Source organism: Triticum urartu, chromosome 5, assembly GCF_003073215.2.
Source record: "Triticum urartu cultivar G1812 chromosome 5, Tu2.1, whole genome shotgun sequence".
NCBI lineage: Eukaryota > Viridiplantae > Streptophyta > Magnoliopsida > Poales > Poaceae > Triticum > Triticum urartu.
In genome coordinates, this window is record NC_053026.1 from 637,395,275 (window position 1) to 637,402,206 (window position 6,932).

Consider the following 6,932-nt stretch of genomic DNA (forward strand, 5'->3'; position numbering starts at 1 on the left):
AGCCCCTGCACCAAGACCCCGCCGCATTTGAACAGTTTGCCCAATTCCACCGTGAGATGCGTGATTGGCACACTCATTTAAATCTTCAAAATGACTTGGTTGAGCACGTGTGGGATCACATTGGCAACCAATAGATGTATTGATCCATTTTATGTTTAGTCAAGACAATTTCGATTTGGTTGTAAAACTATTTTATTAAAGACAATTTCAATTGGGTTGTAAAACTATTTTAATTTTCAGACAAATATTTGGGTTGGAAACTAGTTTTGATGAAAATTTGGGCATTTTTGGCCCTGACGGACAGAATGGGGCAAAAAGATGCGTCCGCGCGATGGGCGCACGGCCACCGTATCTCAGGACATGTCCGGACACGACCTCAAATCCCTACCCAAACGGACAGAATCCAGACAAAACGGACAATCCGTTTGAGGTCGCGCGGTGGAGTTGACATTAGTTATGCTCAATTACTAGCATGGACTCACTGCAAAATTAACAGAGGATGTAGGGGTTAGCTTTGACCGGACCATCACGTCTTCGTAAATCCAGGAAGGGTTTGACTTGAAGTATCGTGGGCGGCTCTTAATTAGCTTGACCGTGCCTGCATGCGTTTGGTGTCCCTGTCGTCGACGCGTCCTTCAAAGGAAGAACGACTGCTTCTTCTGGAATGACACGATTCAGCTTTGCCGGCACTAGCTGGTTTCATCTCTTATTTTTACTCGATCGGATGCTTCAGTATCCACAATCAGCGATCGACCGTCGATGTAACCGGCCAACAACTTAGCTAATTGCCGGAACTTCTTGGCGCTTTTGCACCACACACGGCCGTACTGCAATCATGCATGTTCCTCTAATTAACTAATAATGCTCTTTTTAACATTGTACCAAAGCTAATCTAATCACGAGTGTCACCGACAGGCAGGCACGCTTTCACGATGCCCTCTTCTCTTCTGTTCCACAAAATTCATTCATTCCCCAGATCGATCGATACTCCTACACAAGATTATCCTAATCACTGTGGTGCGCTAATAACTACTCCCTCCATTTCGAATTATTTGTTTTAGATTTGTCTAGATACGAAGGTATCTAGCACAAATTCAAAACAAGTAATTCGAAACGAAATGAGTAGCAGAGTACGATGGAAGACTAACTAATGATCAATTAGACCACGAAAGCATATCGTGCGTGATGGAACATGGCACCTTCCCCGATAGGTCCAAGATTAAAAGAAAACATCGAGCACAAAGACAAAGCCGTGCTTGGTGGGTTAGTCCGCAATAGTATCATTAAATCTACTACCACTATAAAAGCACGAGAGGGCGGAGAACCGGATCATCTTCATCATTCAGACCATCGAATCCTACGCTCTATGTTGCTTGGATGTTTAACACCAACCATGTTTAGCCATGCTTAATTAATTACCCCGCTGCCATCAGCCACGTCACAGAAAAGCAACAGCCGCGGCCCACGCGCACACGTTCGCACGTCTCTCACCCAACCTTCTCGCTCCCGATCCAACTTCCTCCCGAGAAAATTCATCCCCTCCGGCCTCGACTCGGCCTCCTCTCCTATGCCACTCGCCTTCTCCACAGCCGCCCGCCCACAGGTTGTCCGCCGCCGCTTCGAGGGCTAGCATCCCCGCGTCCCTCCTTCGTTCCAGTACCCGATTGGACTGCACGAGTGCCCCCACCGCACCATCAGGGGGCACCGCGGGAGTACAGCCACCGCACCGCCAGGGTACCACCGCGTGTGCCGGCGATGCGTGAGCCGCCGCTTGTGCGGCATCGATTGCCGCTTCCAACGATGCAGGAGCCACTCAATCCGGCGAGGATGCCGGGCGCTGTCACCACTGATTCTCAGGGTGTGCGTGCCGCATCCGAAACTCCCCTAATGTGCTCCTCCACTCCGCTTATAACATGTCGTTCATCCATGGCTCTCTGTTGCTATGCGCCGTTGAGCTCTGGAGCCGCTGCCGTCGAAGCCCATCGCCAGCCGTCCTCGGGTGGGCCGACGCCCAAACTCGGCTCCAGTGACATCCCCGCTAGAGGTCCTCCTCCACCTCTTCTTCTATTAGAGTAAGAGTTCTTCCATCTCAGGTTTGTTTTGTTTATCGTATTTCCTCAGTGATGTGCTGCTTCGACTTTTGTTCCAGTACTCCTCAAATTGATTTAACCAACAGTATGTCCTGAATCACCGTTTTAGATTCTGAAGATTATTGCCATCTACCCGTGGTTTTGAACTTCATTTGTAATTTTTCAGTGACGCACATTTTTACTGTCAAGTCTATAGTCATCAAGCAGTCCTTAATTTTAAGATGATATCAACATTTATATTTCTTTTCCCGCAAAAAAACATTTATATTCTTAATTACAGGGTGTTGTCAAGAATTTCATCGCACCCACTGCTTTCCCTCCGAGGTAGTTGCCGCCTGCAGCCATGCACAAGTGTCATCACCTGCATCTCCTCTGTGTGTTCCCGTCTCTCCATGCCGCACGAGGATGCAGTCATCACATCTGTGAGTAGGTAATTCATCAATTGATAGCTTTTCTCCCTGCTGTGACTTAGATCTTTCTACCTTGCTTCAAATTTAATTTGATTGTGACTCTTTGATTGATGTCAAATAAAGATCAACTTTATCTCTGATCGATTCATGGAAGTGCAAGCTTGAATATATTCTGAATATTCTGATTATTACTGGCAAGTTATATTCTAACACACTGTATTTTGTTTAACAACTTGGAAGTGTTTCTTGTAGTGATGTTAACCCCATAAAAAGGACCGCAGGTGGACATCTGCTATAAATAATCAGGTACTTCTTTCTCATTATCAAAGTGAAATGCTCAGTGAAACTATCCAATGGATGGACTGGTTATTTAACACTGAATGATCAGAGCTTTATTCTCTTCTTTTCTCCTCTTCCATCCACTAAAACATCTGCATTGCATGCTTCTTACTTCTCTGAGTGCTTAAACATAAATAAGAAAACCGAATTCTCTATGGGCATGAATAATCTTTCGATTCAAACAGAAAAATCAAAATGTGGTTCCAGTTCCGGGAGGTATGGCGTGGTTTCTTTGTTGGCATGTGCATGTGTTGTTTGTCTGTTGCCGGGTGGATTGCACAGTGGTGGTGCCGGGAGCCAGGGGTCATCAGAGAAGAGAGATGCTGACGTCACTCAAAACGAGCCTTGCTTGGCATTGACTGAATCCTCCACACATTATTTGTTGGCAATTGAGCCTTGCTTGGCACGTGCTTGGCATTGACTGAATCATACAGTGGCGAGCTTGTATCCCGGCCAACCTCTTCATCTTGATTTTTTAGAAGCTAACTCACTTCAAAAGGAGGCCTGGATTACCTTATATTCAGCATTGATCACACAGACTAGATTTTTTTAAGATGGAAAAGTCTGACAATTGAAAACCTATCCGAGAATCATGCTTGTTTGTGTGCTGCAATTTGCACCTAGAGAGGTCTCCTGCCATATACGCTCGCCAAGATCTTTGTCGTAGTCATTAGGATGCGGGATGGCATTGTCGGGATACACGCTCGCCAAGGTCTCCTGCCATATAGGCCCGTGAGAGATCCAGGGCGTGTTACTCTGCAGCATCATGACCACAATGGTGCCTTGGTTTTGAAAATACAATTTGAATGGCATCACAACATTTAGTAGACATTTTTTTCAACAGTTGCTTTATTTTTTATACCGTGTGAATCTCCCTTGGTTAACGCTTGAGACGTGTGTTACACATGATTAATTTTTCGCGCCTTATTGTTGTTGCTGTTGCCCGTGAGGTACTTGAAAAAATTCTCGGCATGTGGCGCTCTTCAATGACGTGTTCTCTTTTGAAGAGCAAGCAGACAAAGCATGAGAGCGCTATGATCCTACAAATTCTTGACTGCTTCTATACCCGTGTATTTGTTTTATCTTTTATTTTTGACTTATTTTATTCTCTTGAGTACTCCCTCCGTTCCGAATTACTTGTCTTAGATTTGTCTAGATACGGAGGTATCTAGCACTAAAATGAGTCTAGATACATCTGTATCTAGAAAAATCCAAGACAAGTAATTCGGAACGGAGGGAGTACTACATAAGAGGTGTCTTTGCAGAGCTTAAGAACGATTTATGGGTTGGAGCACACTAATACTGTATTGAAAAGGGATAGACAGCCAACCAGGTATGCAGTTATACGCCATTTGTTCCATGTGGTTATCAAAGTAATTGATGCCATTTATTACCGTAATCCTATCACATGATATATTCTTAACAAAGGATTTGATGCCATTTTTTTTACCTTAATCCTATAATAAGACAGTCTTATTTTCTGGTCATGGAATGAGAGCTTGCAGCTTATACATGACGTCTTGCAAGCCTTGCAATTTTTATGGACATGTTTTATAAGTGGTTGGAATTTTTACTGACATGTTCTAAAGATATTCATATTGCGCTCTTGCTGCCTCTTGATTTTATATGTTTAGAGTAATGCCCACCCATCATGTTAAAGGAATTTCTCTGGTGCTAAATCAATCCCAAATAAATGTTACCAATGTGTAAAAAAAATCTGATTATGTTCTTTTAAGTTTCTTTTGAATATGATTGTTATCCCCATTTCTAGACTGTTGACACTGCCCTATTACATGTACAGTGGTAGACTTCCCTTTTTGATTGACTCTGGATCTAAAGAAGTATAAGCATGTAGAGGAACTGGTGGTCCACCTTGCTACTACAAATGGACAGCCTGATTTTATCCATGTGTTGGACTAAATGATATTTGATGATTTGAGCCTTGCACCGGTAGGGTTTCCACAACACTAGGTATGATCTAAACAATGGCTGAAAATATTTATTGGAGCATTTGTTTCAAACAAATTTGTTGAAAGACATTTCAAATATTTTAGTGCTTGTGATATATTTTAGATAGTACCACTTTAATGTGGCGTGGTACAGTTTGCCTTCTATCATGAACTTCGAACACTTCTAAAAAATATGCAAGATAATTTCCCTTTCAGCTGGCAATTGGGTTAAATTCATGTACACATCAGCACTCGGTATCTCTAAAAACTATATGTGTGGGAACTCTTGAAGTAAAATACGATATTGTCAGCTCGATTGTTATTTTAGTCAACAAAATATTTAAAATTTTAATGAAAATGTGCAACATCCAATAATATAGTAGGTATTAATTAACATTTATAGTGATTATCAACATCTTCGTTAAATACGATATTTTTGCATTGCGGATGTCCAATGATTCTGGCTATATGCACTGGAGTTTAATCCATGTATGTGAACTAATTAGATATCTATGTGAATTTAGAGATACATATGTGTTTGAGATGATTTCAGAGTACCATTACCGGCCCTGTAGGTCCATCGTAATTCGATTGTTCTGATTTTTTTTCATTTTTTTTACTTAACGAAGATGTATTTTCACTATGAAGTTTAATAATTAATAACTATTGGGTGTGTTCCGCAACGCAATACACAATGAATTGGATTCTCCTTGGCATGAGGCGACATGCCTTTGAATTACCAAGTTTTATTTGGTTGTTTGTTTCATGTGTTAATTATGTAATTGTACCAATGTCCATTCATACGAAAATGCAGGGTACTACAATGATGAATGTATGATTTTGGTAGTTCCATAAAATAAATAAAATATAGGACATTGAAATGTAGGGGTTGAGGTTTACAAGTCTACTGGAGTTAAAAAATATTTAGGTGAGGATCTTTATAGATGAGTCCCTATACATAGATTGATGGGAGATATTTTAGGGGACATGTTAAGTTTCTCTAACTCCGGTTCATGATTCCTCGGAAATCCTCCCATGGAAATCCTCCCAACCATAACCATTTACGGTAAACAACATATTTTGTTACTATTTTAGTTATCTTTTTATCAAATTTTCTTTAGTGAAAGCAATTTCATCATAAAATCGAGTTCTACATCGAGAACTCCCATGATGGCCACGCGTCAAGAGCCCGTAAGGAGGTAGAGTTCGTGAAGTACATGTTCGACCGCGACAACCCCCAAGCATGTGTCCCCGTACCCGATGATGGGAAGAGGATAAGTAGAACACTTATTAGTTGTTAGAGGGTGCAAGGATTTTGTTTCTCCCGTTGCAACACACTAGCATATTTACTCGATTAAACATATATAGAATTCAGAAGGCATCTTTTATATTTGAGAGACGTGCGTTGCACGTGCACGCTTACTAGTATGTCCTAAATGTATATGTTTTGTTCCGGTATATATGAGAATTATCCGGCTTGCATGTAATTCGTCGGGTTTGTTGAAATATGGCTTGAATTGTATGCGGCTATGATTGGATGGCCGGTTTATGCATCGGAGTCCATAGACTGGGCCTCATTGGTTCATGGACAGATGTGGTATTTGCTTTAGGATATTGGAGATGCCCTAACGCTTCAGCACCTTTCGGTCCCTTCTTTCCACCTAAACAACTAAACAAATGTCGCGCACGGCCCTTGTCAGATCAGTCATCACCTCCCAAGCAGTTTTCTCCATCACGCCTCTCATTGTGCCACAGGGTACCCTCATAATCTCAACAAGATTGAGAGGGCCTTTCATTGGTCGGGTTCTAACAAGACGACCGGTGCAAAATGTAAGGTCAATTGGGATGTTGTTTGCCGGCCTAACACTTTCGGAGGCCTTGGGGTCCTCAACACCGACAGATTCGCTAGAGCTTTGCGCCTACGATGGCCATGGTATGAATGGAAGGAACCCAACAAACTTTGGGTCGGGCTGGAAAACCCGTGTACCGTCGAAGATCTGGACTTCTTCTATGCTTCTACCACCATCACCGTTAGGAATGGGGCTAAAACGCCTTTCTGGGACTCCCCATGGTTGTTTGGCCGCAAGCCCAAGGATGTTGCTCCTCTGATCCATGAGGCCTCCACAAGAAAGAATTGGAAAGTA

General features: G+C 42.5%; 1 long non-coding RNA gene across 1 annotated transcript; it reads left to right on the forward strand.

Moving 5' to 3' along the window:
- Positions 1-1,490: 1,490 nt before the first annotated feature.
- On the forward strand, positions 1,491-6,269 carry LOC125511471. Its single transcript, XR_007285006.1, has 4 exons — positions 1,491-2,072; positions 2,371-2,520; positions 2,753-4,172; positions 4,641-6,269. It is a non-coding gene; the product is annotated as an uncharacterized LOC125511471 (long non-coding RNA).
- The last annotated feature ends 663 nt before the right edge of the window (positions 6,270-6,932 follow it).